Genomic DNA, 14,707 nt, shown 5'->3' on the forward strand with positions numbered 1-14,707 from the left:
ACAGCCTGTGCTGCTCTGTTTGCTCCCTGTGCCAAGGTAAAAGTGGGGAAAAGACAGAACAGCGTGGAAAATGGGAACCAAAGTTTCTTAAAGCAGTCTAAATGCAGGGCAACCCTGCTGAGTTTGTGATATTATATGAGCATTGGCTGAAACAGGTCTGAGAGTTGGGCCACCCCAATTAGAGCCTCAATTGCAGCATTTCAAAAAGGACATTAAAACATACACATATAGCCCAAGTATTAGAATATGAAAATCCCCATCTAATCTGACATATGGGAAGAGCCATCACCTGACTCTCTTTGAAAGACAGAGATCTATGATCCTTTGATAGTTTAACATATCCTTATATAGAAAACCAAAACATGCTGATCTGACTTATTATTCTTAATATTATTGACAGCTTTTGGGAAGTTTGGTGTTTTAGCCATTTTTCTTCCTTTACAACAAAATACCTCAGGGCTGTCAATGCAGAAAAGCCTGTCCCCAGACAGTGAGACTGGTGTGACAGTGTTAGGGACATGCAGTCATGCTCCCCTCTGTGGGAGTCTTGCCTGCACGAGAGCTGCAGGCTGTCAGGCTTTCCCCGGTGGAATGGCAGCTCTGCTGCACAGGGTACGTGAGCAATTGCTCTTGTTTTTAACATGTGGGATCATGACTTGCTCTTCCACTCGGTGTTGGGGTTGAAAAATACTGTTGAAAATACAGGAGGCTCACTGAGAAATCAGTGAGTAAAGTATCCGGATGCTCCAAATTTAGATATCATGATTGATAAGGGATATAAAATCGATTACTCTTTTTTCAAGCCAAAAGATACTCCGTTGATATGATGCAATTTGAACATGTTTGTTTTAAGAATACAGCTGTATTTTACAGTCAGGTGTGCACCTGTATGCGCAGGCACATGTGAATGGAATAACTGCAGTATTCCAGCCCTGCCTGGAGTTAGGTGCTGTAGGAAGCTGTCAGTATGGAATGTACTATAAGTTCCCCAGGGTCAAGCACAGTACCTTTACAATAGCATGGAAGTTGGAGTGGTGCTGTGTGAGAATGTTTTCCCCTACATAAATGTGCAGGTAGTAAATAGAATTTCACAATCTCCTTATTTTCGTTTATTTCCTTTTATTTCTTTAAGCCGAAGGGAAAAATAGGGGGAAAATGGGTTTCCTATGGAAGGAAAAGTTCTTGGCAGGACGACAGCTCTGTGCATGCTCTAAAGGTTAATGGATCCAAGGAGCTGCTGAGCACAAGGTGTGTGTGGTGTGTGGTGGGGGTTCACAGAGGGCCGGGTGGGATCACCTGGGGCCAGGACATTTGGGAGCTCGGGGAGCTTGGGTGGTCAGGGTGGTGGGTTATTGTCATGCACAGACACAACCTAATCCCGCAGAAAAAGAACAGATAGCCACATGCTCAAAGCCAATGCCATGCCTGGGTTTGTCCCATGCCGCGGTACTCGGGGTTGGTGCTGAGTGTCGGCGCTGCCGTGCCTTAGTGTGGCTCTGCCTGGAGGCGCAGGGAGGGGTGCCTGGGCACAGCCAGTGCTCCAGCAGCCCTGCAGCTCTGGGGAGCGGGTCTGTGCCTGCCGGGCGGGGGTGCCGCCGTGAGCAGCCGGCAGCAGCAGCACCGGGGCTCCGCGGGCTGAGCGCGGCTCCCGCAGCGGCGGCTCCGCCCGGCCCGGCCCGAGGATGCGGCTCCAAGGCAGCAGCGGGGCCCGGCTCTCGGCCTTGGATTGCCTCTGCTTACCGATAAAACACAGTGTGGTGTAAGAGGCTTTCCATGGAAGGAAACTGAGAAAGCCAGGAAATTATTTTCTACGGTAAATATTTATATTTATATTATTTAGACTAATACAATCTTAAAAGTTGATGGGGTTTTTTTCACCCAGAAATTTGGTATTACCTTTAGAATATGAGAGCAGGAACTCCCTGGAAATCATGAGAGAGAGGTCTTGGTTAAAGAAACTGCAGCTAAGGACCTCTTTCTTTAGGAATTTACAGTCTTTCTACTGATGGATTCCAAATAGCTACTCTGAAGCTCTGTGAGACTCAGTATGATTTCCAGAGGATACATCCATACAATTATTTAAGCCTGATGTTCACAAGACAGAAGCTTTTGTTGCATTAAACAAATCCCTGCAGTTCTCTGGGTTAACTTGCTGCTCAGTGAGAAGCTGGGGACACCAGATTGCCAAGTGGGTGAGTAGAAGGAATTGGTCTGATGAGCTGAGGAGTCACAATCCAGTACTGAAACCCATGCTGCACCCTCCCTGCCCTGTGCTGTTCTTCCAGGCAGGATTCAAGCCTCTGATACCTCAGTTTTCCTGCCCAATTACATGAAATGAGATCAGGAAAAAAACTGTTTACTACAGCGTGTTCTAGTTTTTGGATTCAAACAGATTGCTGTACATTGGGTGTGAAGCTCCCTAATGTTTTTGAAATTATGCTGGAACGTCTCTGACTGACAGCTCTGAGCAAAGCACTTTCTGAGGTTATGTAAATGCCTAAAAAGAAATCTAACCCCAAATCTTAGTTGTGTAGCAGATTTGAGGCCTGTGAATTCTATGCACTGCCAGATTTTAAAGCCCTGCTGCTACCTTACCTTACATAAATACTCATAAATACTTACAGTAAGTGTCCTAAAAAGATCTTTGGTTGCTCAAGTGAGCTAGAAGAAAGCATTGCAGGGCTGCCCCATCTCTACTGGTCACAAGGAACGTGCAATTCTGCCCAGGGCTGCTTCAGCAAGAGTCAGGAACCTGCCCCCCTTCACGTCCAGATAGAGCTGTACATACCAGGGATCACATCCCAGGCAGAGGAAGGAAGTTATTTTCATTTATGATGCCCAGTATCAGGGCAAAGAGACCTTTCCTTCTGTGTCTGTGCTCTAGCATGACGCAGAAACAATTTTAAACACACGTTTATAAATTCCACCCGGGTGTTGCAGCCGTTGCTATGAATCTCAAAATTGTATTCAAGATTTATTAGTATTGGGCTGCTTCTGACACAAGGGATGTGGGGACAAAGAGCAGCAGCTTCTGTGCTATAAGGAAGCACAAAAACATGTCAGTACACTTGTAATTTTATGCCTCTAAATGTTGTTATCCAAATGCCATCATACTTGCAATATTCTGTGTGCATTAAATCTTAGGTGCAGAACTCTATCTTATATCAAAAATGCAAAAGTAGCATCATAGTCTCTCTAGTTTTTTTTGTGAGAACCCTTGTTAGCTCCTAGTGCCTTGTCCTTTGTGTGACTTAAGGTAGAAAACCAAGAGTTTACTGCATTTTAAAAAGTTCAGAAAGATGTGCTTAAGTTAATAGAAGTCTTTCTTTTCAGGGTTTGAATAGGTATGTAAAAACAAGGGGATTGAATAATTGCAAAGTTGATGTGACAGAGCACTCTAAATAATGGCTGTGATTAGTTTTGTAGAATTGTTCATGAATAATTGGCAAAATGTTTTCTGTATGCGGCAACTTCTAGAACGAGCTGACTCATTATTGCATTTAAGGAGTGGTACCTTGAGTTGTGATCTGATGTTTATTTAAAATTGCAATTGATTTATTTTTTTGGAGAGATTGAATCGGAGTCCTAAAGGACCTGTGGCATTTTTCAAACAAAATACCTGTTGTTTCCTTACTTCTTTGCTGTTTATCCCTAGCTAGGTAAGAAATCAGCACTAAATTAGAACATTTCCCACTTCTCCTCTCCTGAAGGGAGCAGAGGAGAGGGACAGAATGCCTGAGCAAAGGGAAAAGATAGAGGAGGAACAGGGAAGAAAGGAATGACTGGAAATAGCAGGCAAAGAGAGGAAAGGGGGAGAAAGCAGAAAGGAGAGAGAAGCAGAAGGAGACAAGGGAATGAAAAGTTGCACAGTGCAGGGCTCCTGTGCCCATGGCTGCCCTAACGAGCTGCTGCTGGTCACAGGCTCTGTCTGGTGTTCATCCACCTTCAGCTGGCCCGAGCTCCACGAGGAGCATGAGTAAGCACCAGTTCCCAGCTAAATCTCAGCAGGTTTACTGTTTACCAAACCATGACAAAAGATGAAGTTATGTCCTATCTGGCCACACACTGGGCTGTTTTTATTTTTTTTTTCCTAAGAGGAGAGCTAGCTGATGTTTCTTGCTACTGTCAGAAAAAAAGAAAAAAGAAAGTCAGTGATTGCTATTTAGAGGAGCTAAGTATTTAAAATAAAATATACATTCATATAAAGTGATTTCATATAAAGATTCAGTGATAACCAGATGACTCAAATCAATGCATCCTCATCAAAGGCCAAAGATTATTTTGTAAGGTGTTTATACACTGTCTCTGCCCTCATTGTACCCTCTTACAAATTTACAGATGGGGGCAATGAGAACACGTATTACTTGCTGTTGCCTTGTAAAAAGCCAAAGCCCAATAAACTTCAATATGGAGTAAACTAATAGTGTCCTTGTGAAAGGGCAACCTGAGGAGTTGTGTCCTACTACTGATAGTAAAAACAGACCTGTCACTGAGATTCAGTCTTCATAAAAAGCTAGGTTAAGATTAGATTTGAAAGAGTTTGGCTTGGCATTTCCAACCAGCTGAGAAGGAATTCTGGACTTGGGTTGGCAAGAGTTAAGAGCATATTTTCTGTAAATCTTTATTTTGTGCTTTGGAGAGACCAGTACCAGTACCAATATTTCTGATTATCAGAGAGACCTCTGGTAATCAGAAATATTGCCTACCCTCACACAAAGAGTAGAGATCTGATAAAAGCTCTGATCACAATTTGTGCTTTGCTTTCCTCATCATCAATGCAATTTTAAAGTCATGTTTAAGAGGAAGTCCATGAATAACCCATCGGGTCTGAGCACGAAGGGTTAACATCCTAGATACAGTGCTTTGTACAAACCAAAGAACATAAAGAATATTCCAGGAAAGCCATAAAGAGAGATGATGCAGTAATTGTTTCTGGGACGTTAGAAATACTGTTGTGCTTCCAAGTTGCTGAGTGAGCCTGACTGCAGTGTCTGGCTCAGGGTGACTCTGGGGATGGCACTTTCACAGATATCAGCAATGCAGGGTAGTCCCAAGCAGGTCCTGAAACTTTAACATGTGATGAGGCCAGAAGGTAGTTTGGTGCAGTGATAATGATTTATTTAATGCAACTAATGTATGTAAAGATTCATCCGAGACAGTGTGGAGTCTGCCAAGAGCACTTTCTTGGACACCACAGTGATCAATCCAGGCTGGAGGCTGAAGGCTTGAGTACAGGTCTGCGGGATCAAGCTACTAATTTTTAGTGGGTTTGAGCTGTTCTTAAATAAACTTTCATTAATTAGGGTGGCACCGTTAAGTCTACTTCCTGCTGAGCAATAGGATGAGAGAAAGAGCATCTACAACAGTAATAGTTTTACACAAATTGATTTAATGTCTGGAAAAATAGGAAGCTTACAGAGCTTGGATGAGGGATGAATGAGGTGGACAGAGAGAGGTGGAAATAGAGGAAGAGAGCTCAGCTGGCTGCAGACAAAGGAGAAATGTGTTTTCTCTGTTTTCTCCTGTCAGCTGAAGCATACCATGTTGAACACAGGAGCAGGGAATGCTTGTGGCACACCCATGAAGCCATTCCTGACTTCGTGACCTGTTTAGTGACAGGTGAACAGCCCCTGGGTAAAGAGGGTGTGCTGCCTTTTGCACCCTTTCAATGTCTTATTCCACAACTGGGTCCCACCACAGGGTCCTTCAGGCTGTGGTTTACTGAATGGTCTGCTAAGGGGCTTAATTACAGTCTCAAATTCCCAAAGGTTTTTCTAGTCTGTCTAAAATATTTATGTCTGCAACAATTCAGACCTGTTTATGTCTCTTTTTTTGCCTGCTGGGTAAAAAGTAGTTTGGCTTTTACAATGTGTCTGTATACATGGTTTTAGTAGCTTGGATTGCTTTTATATGTTTATAATGAAAGTAACAGCCCCTTAAAAATTGGATTATTGATCATGGGAAGACAGTAGGTATTTTTAATCTTAGAGGCAAGACTACAAATAAATCAAATTATATTAAGTATTTTATTTAAAGGCATTTGATTTTATTAAAACTGCTACATCTGGTGTTTGCATAAATGGAATAATTCTGCTTGTTCATATGAGGGTTCAGAGGAAACCATGGTAGGCGTTAGTGCTTCTCACTCAGTAAAGTGCACTGATGTCAATAAGTAAAAATTAAACTCTTTCCAAATTGCAAAAAAAAACCCACTGAAAGATTAAAAATTAAGGATTTGGACAGCTGTAAAATTCCCATTTCAGCTGATAAATTGTCCACAGGAGTTGTGATCTTTTTGCACAGATGCACATGATGCAATGAAAATGTAGGATACCATCATGTGCACCTATACATACATACAAAGTGTAGTTGAGCATGTGTGTGTGTGGATGTATATTTCTAAACCTAAATACCTACACCCATATTGCACTGTCATGAGGCACCAAGGGCTGCTGTTGGCCCTGCAGTCTGTGCCACTTCTGTGGATGTCCTGTCCAGTACCTGTAGCAGTCTCTCCAACTGTCCTGCTTGGAATACTGCTCTTCCCACCCTAGTGATGATGAACTGCAGCACAAACACCCTCCCTGTCCAGGTGTCTGAATCTGGGGGTTTGTTTGCATGTTCCAGATGTTTGCTCTGCCAGATTTGACCACAGGAATGTGAGGCCAGTGGGCTGAGCCTCATGAAGCAGAGAAGAGAAGCAGTTAGCCTGGAGTTTGCATCTTCCATCATTTCCAAGGGCGAGGCAGAAAACTGGTTTCTCCCTGGGAGAAGTCAACCAAAGAGGAACTGTTTACCTTCAAGGAGGTGGGAATGTGTGAATGCCAATGGTCTTTGTCATTAGCCAGCTCTCTTCAAGCTGGCTGAGGAGCTGACAGGATCTGTCGATTCAATCTCGCCTTCAAAAGACAGGAACAAAATCACCACTGTAACGTTTTGGCAAAGCAAAATGTTTTGTTTGCTGGCAAGGGTTTAACTCACGTGCAGCCCTGCTGCCCTCTTAGGATGTCAAAGAAAGAGGCTTTGCAAGTCAAATGCTGCCTGCCTCACCAGCCTGTCTTACCCCAGTGATGAAGTGCTCCAGCATCAGAAGTCACCTTCTGTGTTCAGCTGAGCTCAACTGGAGTCATGCTCTCTGGCTGTGCTGTTAAGTGGCTCTGAAGATGTTACAGGTGCAGGGCCATGCTGCTGTATTTCAAGTGATCATAAAAACTCGCTGGATAAATTGAAAAGGTGTGACTTTTCATTGTAGCAAGCTTGGACTGGGTAAGCAACTCCGTCACTGTGCTAAGGCAGCAGATGCAGTCAGTGTTTGGAGGAAATGGTTCATGACCTGATGATGCTTTCCAAGAGATTCAATGAGGGGAAAAAAGATGCTGGAGGCTCCTCATGTCAGAGTAACACTGGTGGGACAGGCAAGGGAAGCAGAAGGATCAGACAGTGGGAGAGGATGAACAGAAAGGTGCAATGCAAGCAGAAAACCCCTTTGCCGTGCTTCAGGCTTACTCTTGACCTCAAGATGTGGGACAAAAAGCAATAGCTTCAGGAAAAGCCCTTTCCTGAAGATCAGCAGAGCATGCCAGGAGGGTGCTGCAGCCATTGTCTCTGCAACCAAAGTGAGGAGCAAAGCCACAGTCTGATGGGGTTGGGCTGCAGGGATCAAGATCTGGATCACCCTGAGAGTTGGGTTCAATGGGTCCCCAGAACCAGGGAAGGCCCTCAGGCCCTCTCCCCACATGGGGATTCACAACCAGCTGGGTCAGGGTGCCATTGGATGCTGGGATGGACACTCCCCACAGAAGCATCACATCAAAGCTGGTCCTTAGCCAAGCAAACGTCGGTGGGCTGTTCCTGAAGTGTTTGGGTCAGTCCCAGATAGCCCTGGGAATGTATGGGCTCTGGGCCCCGAGCTGTGACCTGAGGATGGCCCAGGGTGAAGGGCCAGGATGCTGCCCAGGGACTGCACCCTGAGGAAGGGCAACTGTGAATCTTGGCAAAAGCCAAGCTGGTCTTGCACAAATTCTCTGGTGGTTCAGGCTAGCCAAGTTAAACATGTCCCTTACCCTGGCTTTGTCACAGCTCTGACAGAAGTCCCAGGTGTGGGTCAGAACTGCCCCTGCACAGGGCACTTGCTGGGGCAGGAAGGGTGTGCAGAGATGGAGCCTGGCGCTGCCAGGGCTTGGCCATCATGCTCCCACATGGGTGACTCACTGAGGAGCCCCTTGGGCAGCAGGTGCACACAGCTTCTGTTCCCTCTGAGCCAATCCATACAGAGGCTGTGCTGGGCAGACATGCTGGGGCCATGGCTGCTCCCTGGAAGGAGAGAGAGATCAGAGAGGGAAGAGTGTGGACTGGGAGAAGGGAGAAGGTAATAAAGGGGCTGAGGTTGATATGCTGCTGTTGTGAGCTGCATTACCTGACAGGACTTGCCCCTTGCCAAGGGTAGGTCATCTTTCCTTTGACTCAAGAGGATGTTGGGGGGTGTGTTTGCTAGGCCCAGAAACCAGTCACTGCTGCACTGGGTCTTTACATGGTCTGTTGTGGTATGTTCTGCTGCCCTGTGATCTGCAATTTCTATTTAATTGTTTACATGAACTCAGGCTCTTGCTGTCTTGGGGGAATTTCACCTAAGTAAGCACTGGGAAGATTTACCTTTATTCAAATCATAGCACCTTTGACATAGTTTTTCTCTGTATTACTTTGTTTAGGTCCTTTTTAAAGAAGTTAATAAAGCTGGCAGCACAACTCCATTGACTCTCAGCAGAACAGCTCTCTCATTCCTGAGGTCCCTTTCATAACCAGTTATATTAGCATCCTTCGTTAGCATCCTGCTTTTCTCTTCAGCATTACCATGCAATGTGCTTTCTTTTGTAGTACCTAAAGCTTGTGAGATAACTCAGTTTGCCTCCCAGTGGGGGAGAAGGTATCTGTAATCTGTGTTTCGTGTCTTGGGTCTCTTGAAAGGACTAGAAATCCCAAATGCAGTAACTTGTGGGTTTTCTGTCTTAGAGAATTAGGATGTCTTTGCATTACTGAGCAGGCAAACAGTGAGCAGTGCTTGATCAATAAGAGGCATTGCCAGAGGTCTGCTATAGTCTGCCACAGCTGACGGTAAGTGTTGCTATAGGCTATGGAACTAGGAATATAAAATGTCAAATGACAGTAATAATTCATGCATCCTGGGACATATAAAACCAACAGCATGTCAATAGCTGTGGCATGCTCTGCAGAAAATATGCAGGATTTAGACATTGCAGGAGTCTGTTTTATTTTAAACCACACTTTCCTTGGTGAAATATAGACTTTCCCTGTTTGTTAAAAGCATTTATTTTCAGTTTCATGTTGCTACTTCTCTATTAACATTCTAAGAGCCACACAGCTCAAAAGGGGCCCTGAGATTCAAAAAGCAAAATATATGTATTTACTGAAGAAAAACACATAAAATATTTATAAAACAGAGGGTGCAATACTATTTGAGATTCATGGACCATTTCAGCATTCATAAAAGCAAATATGGTTCTAGTATTGGCTTCACCTGGAATCAGACTTTACTGGAGAGGTTACCCAGGAGGGACCTGCCTTAAAATGAAACTTATTACAGTCATTAATTTTACATGGAAAATCATTACATTTTACATGGGAAGCAGAATGTCTTGTGAAATTAGTAAGAACTTCTCCAATATTCATCTTCTTTAAAAATACTTCAGGATAATTAATATCACTTTTCTTTTACTAAAAGATATGAAGAGGATGAATTACTGCATCTGGGAGGGCACAGCAGGCATAAGAGGAAAGATTGTGTGTATCTGATACTTGTTTTCCCCTGTGCCCCTGCTGCTTGGGAGCCTAAAAGGGAAGGGTGCTGTTTTACTGGCTAAGGCTCCCACAAAAATTCTTCAGATGAAACTTTAATGAGAGAAGGGTAAAAATATATTTGAGCAGCCCCATTCTTATACTTTCAGCTGTTTGCTCCTGAGCGCCTCAACTGTGGGTTGTCAGGCCTCAATTTCTGTAAATTTGCTTGAAAGTAGAAGGGCAAGACAGAAAAGTTGCATGTCCCTCATGATTATATGAATATAGGGCTTAATGTAAAGGTAGTACTTCTAAAAGAATGTAAAATATTAACTGAAAAAAGAAAGAAGGCAAAGCTTCACAAAGAAATCCACTACGCATTATTTAAATCTCCCCCTGTGAGAGGCTGAGGATTCAAACACATACAATTGTCTGCTCTTCCATGTGACAGCAACCCCTCTGCTTTAGAGTTGCACAGTCCTGGCTCTCAGTGCTCTACTTGAGAATTTTTTTTAAAGTTATATATTAAAAAAAAAATGTCTTAAATATAATTTCCATTCTTTGAAGACCATAAAGTGATTTTGGGGCAGTGGACTGTACCTATGTAGACAGGCTCTAATAGATATTTTGGCACATCTTGCTGAAGCTAACTTGATATGGAGATGATTAAAATAAATAAAAAGCAAAATTAATCCTGCTAACCGTCTGAGACCTAAGAAAAGGGATGTCTTTGTTCTGACGAGAACATCTTGGCTCGTTCTGCTCCTTTGGCTTGGTTTGGGGAGGATGTATTTAACAGTCCTCCCATGATACTTGGCAAATATAAAGCTGTCACATTGGATCCTGCTTCTCTTTGTATTAAAAGAATGTCTATGGTGTTTATGTTATGGGAAAAAAGCACTATTTCTACTTATTGTATTTTCATTGTCTCTTTTCTTATGACTGTACTGTTTGCCAGCAGCCAAGGGGGCACTTTGATGCTTGCTTCAATGCCATGGTTTATTGTGTTGCACAGTTGAGCCTATGGTTTTCCTTTCAAATCAGAGCTGGCATACTGGGTGAAAAAAAACCAAACCAAAAATAAAGCTTTTCTATAATTATGGTTATCTCATAAAGTCTGCATTTGTTACAGCTGCTGGGGTGTTGGAAATCAGTGTTTGTAAATACCTATATATTCTGATTTGTTTTCAGCCTCAGAGATGTTTTTGTCTGTCTGTGTTCCTCACCCCTGGCCATTCATGCAAGCAGCCTTCCCTACCTGCACGCCGAGCTGCACTGCCTCGGGAAGATACCAGCCTGTTACCCAGCTTATCTGCATGGTACAACTTCACCTTGTTCCCTCCTCTCACTCTGAGGGATTAGCATCCAAAGAAAACCAAATTAGTCTGGTATCAATTCAGCCAGGAAAGCGAGTGGCCAAAGCGACCAGAACGCTCCTGCTGGCAGGACTGAGTGCAGAAGGAGGCTGGCAGGGCGTGCTCTTTGTGTGCTGCCCAGCTCCACCACGCTCTCTCAGAGCCCCACGGGGACGCCCTGGGTCCTGCTGGGGGGAACCAGACCCTCCTGTGCCCACAGGAAGCTTCACTTGCTGGCTCCATGCTCCATGTGGCCGTGCCAGTTAGGATGTGTACAATGCCTGCTTGGATGTGTCTGTTGCTTTTCTCCATGTGTCTTGTGGTCATCTGAGAACTGATGAGGAACCATTCTGTTTCCATTTTGCTGATGGAAAAGGAGAGCCTTTGAGAGGCTGAGTGATTTGTCCAGGATTATGCAGCAAATCAATGGGAGAAAACGGGATCAGGCCATTCCACACAGGAGTGCCTTTAACTGTCCCATGGGCTTTCTAGGGAAAGGCATGCAGGTCCCCAAAGAGGCCTCTTCCAGCAGTGTTCCTCCATTATTTCTGTCAGATTATTGCTGTGAACAGTGGAGAAATGCAAAATGTATTATTCATTTCTCCTACTCCTAAAATCAATAGCTATCAAAATACAAAAACAATTTAAATCAAAAGGCACTTATTGAGTGCATATCCTACTAATTAGGTATGATTTCCCAACAATTTCTTAAATTATTTATCCAGGGGATGGGTGAAAGGCACTTTATATGTCCCAGAGTGAATATTATAAACCTCTTGTCATGGTACAGAAAATGTGAAATGTAGTACAATGCAGTGTGATTTGTAACCTTGATGAACTAATGTAATATCAATAGACATCAATCTATGCAAAAAAAAATCTGTCTCATCATAACATCTAACAAGATATGTCAAAAGTCAATAACTTTGTGAAATGGACACGTATCAGTGAAGGTTACAGACTTTGCTGCTAGGAATCAATTAAAAATGTAATACCCACTTGCAATGGAAATTACTACCCCATCACCAAAAAGGAGGTTTACATCATGCATGGACATTTGTCATAAGGGCAGCTCCCTTTAGGCTGGCTGTTGGCTCTGTAAGCAATTCCACTGTAATAGATGGCTTTTTGGTTTTTTTTTCTTATGCTGCTATTGCTTAGTTTAGCCCCATAACCAACATGCAAAAAATATTTATGCAATATCCAGTTAAATATATTTTTAAAACCCAACAGAAAAGAGCCAATGGTTTGAAGATTTTTGTTTAAAAATTAGAAAGCAGCTCTCTTGTTAAATGGAAGATTTACAATTTTCAGTCAATAATGTAGATCAATGTTCTTCAATTTTTAATTATAAGGATTTTTCTCAAGCTTCTTTGGATCTTAATTTTCAAACTTATACTTCCCATCCATACAGCAGATCTTAAGGCTCCACCACACCAACATTGTGTCAAGTGAAATTCTTGGTCCCATCATATAGGTGTGATACCCACTCACCAAATGCTTTCAATCAGTGATTTAAAAGAAGAGTATAAAATATATGTTTTCTCCTCAATTTTTGAAACCAATTGATAAAATATTCACTTTTTAGGCATTTTACTTTGCCAATGAAATCTGATAGTAACTTCAGGGCAAGTGTAACTTTGAGGCCAAAACTAAGGATTTGAATGGGAAGGGAGGTCCTATGGCTTCAGAAACAGCAGTATGTGAGGGGCTGAAGTAAAACTATCAGAGTAATTCAGAGCTTAAACTTTTATTTTGGTGCTTTCTTGTGTAGCCTTAATGATGATCAGCTCCCAGGAAAGCCATCAGGAGCCTGAGCAAAAAGCTGCAGTGGTCCAAAGTGCCTGTGTGGTTCAGCTGCTGCAGGCAGCCCACAATTGCTCTGCAGCACTTCAGTGCAATTGTGCAACCTGGGATTCAAGGCAGAGCCATAACTCAGAATTTCATGGCATTTTAAAGCACAAGTCAGAATTTTAATGGTATTTCAACCTTCCTTATTAGTTGCACAATAAGTGTCTTTCAGCCAGTGTTCTGCAAATTCCTTCCTGGTGGTCTGCAAAAGACACGGCTTGAAAGCCAGAGCAGTGGAGGTGAATGCTGGGAGTGTGGAAATGGATCTTGAATTGATGGGAGGAATAAGGGATTCTGAAAAAGCACTGCAATAAGATGGCACGGGATAATAAGGGTAGTAGCGAAAAGTTTAAAAAAGCATGCCATGATTAAATTGGATATATAGGATAAATTCAACTTCAGTTACTCAGCTATCCTGCTTGTATTTTTGTTGGTTTTAATTAATGAAAATTTCTCTGGCAGGTATGAAAGCAAAGTTCAATCTCAGAGTGTTTGAATTAGAACTCCTAGTTGCATCAAGTGAAACAGGCAATGCTACATTTAATGTTTTGCATTTTCTCATTCCATTTAAATGTGAATGAGTATCTGGAAGGAATATCCAACATTGCAGATACTGTTTAGTGATATATTCTTCTTATATTCTTTTCTTCTGTCTAATGCTTTTCATACATGCTTAAAAAGTGTGCGATTGTCTGTCTGATTGTATATTAGTGACTGCAAAGGTTACCTAAATTGAGACCATGGACTAATTTTATTTCAAATGCGGAGTAGAAGCACATCTGTTTCAAACAGATTTGTGAAATGCCTTTTGTGAGTTCAAATCACATACAGTAATGACCACTTAAGTGAGCTCCTACACACACAACAACTCATTTGCAACAGTGCTAACAAATGTATCTATAAAATGTCATTTGCATTTTGGAGTTCTGAAATAGGCTCGTCCTCTCCATTGCCCTGGAAAATTCAGCCCTCTGTTACTGTGTAGGAGATACTAAAGAAAAGCATGTGTTCTTCCTCATAGAGGATGTGTTAGCTACTGTATAACTGTACTTGATAGATATTTCGTATTTTGCTTGGGTCTCCCTGTGAGAGACCCGTAACATTTTTTGAGTTGTTAACTAACACGGTTTTCTAGCCATGAATTGTTATGATTATATAAGATTATGAATATAATTGAAGTAATAAAGCCAAAGCAAACAGTCTAGATTATATCTCTGGATTGTATTCATAGGTCAGAAGTGTGTGGTTTTGCTGAATATCACATTGATTTCAGAAGAGAATCGTTTGGAAATGATCACACCAGCTGAGGGGCTATACCTTAACTATGAGCCTACATCAAACACCTCACTTTGCCTTTTTCCACAGATTTCCTTTCCAAAGATAAAGGTGTGTACAGCCTCCAGGTATCTACAGTGGGCAAACTGAAAGTAAACAAATAGAAATGTGTTCATGCAACAAATTTCCACTGTAAATGATTTTGTTTTAAACTGTGGAAGGATCAAAGAAAAGCTTTGCAGAACAGCTTCTCCATCATGGAGCTGGGGTGGCAGAGGATTGCAGTAGTCCTGCCTGGCCTCTGCTGAGATGCAATCTGTCCTGCACTTGTCCTGTGAAGCAGGAAAGTGTTATTATATTTAATTTTAAGACAGAAAGCTAAGATATGGACAGAAACCATGGAACTTGTCTGCACACCTAAGGGAACACTGTGG

At 42.6% G+C, this 14,707-nt stretch overlaps 1 long non-coding RNA gene across 3 annotated transcripts in view; it reads left to right on the forward strand.

Annotated features, from left to right (window-relative positions):
- LOC135450994 (uncharacterized) overlaps positions 1 to 14,209 on the forward strand; it is a 33,659-nt gene extending 19,450 nt beyond the window's left edge. For all 3 annotated transcript variants that reach the window (XR_010441193.1, XR_010441191.1, XR_010441192.1), the window contains exon 4: positions 6,628 to 14,209. This is a non-coding gene — a long non-coding RNA (uncharacterized LOC135450994). The remainder of the gene's footprint in view (positions 1 to 6,627) is intronic.
- Positions 14,210 to 14,707: the final 498 nt, after the last annotated feature.

This window comes from Zonotrichia leucophrys, chromosome 8 (genome assembly GCF_028769735.1).
Source record: "Zonotrichia leucophrys gambelii isolate GWCS_2022_RI chromosome 8, RI_Zleu_2.0, whole genome shotgun sequence".
Taxonomy (NCBI): Eukaryota; Metazoa; Chordata; class Aves; order Passeriformes; family Passerellidae; genus Zonotrichia; species Zonotrichia leucophrys.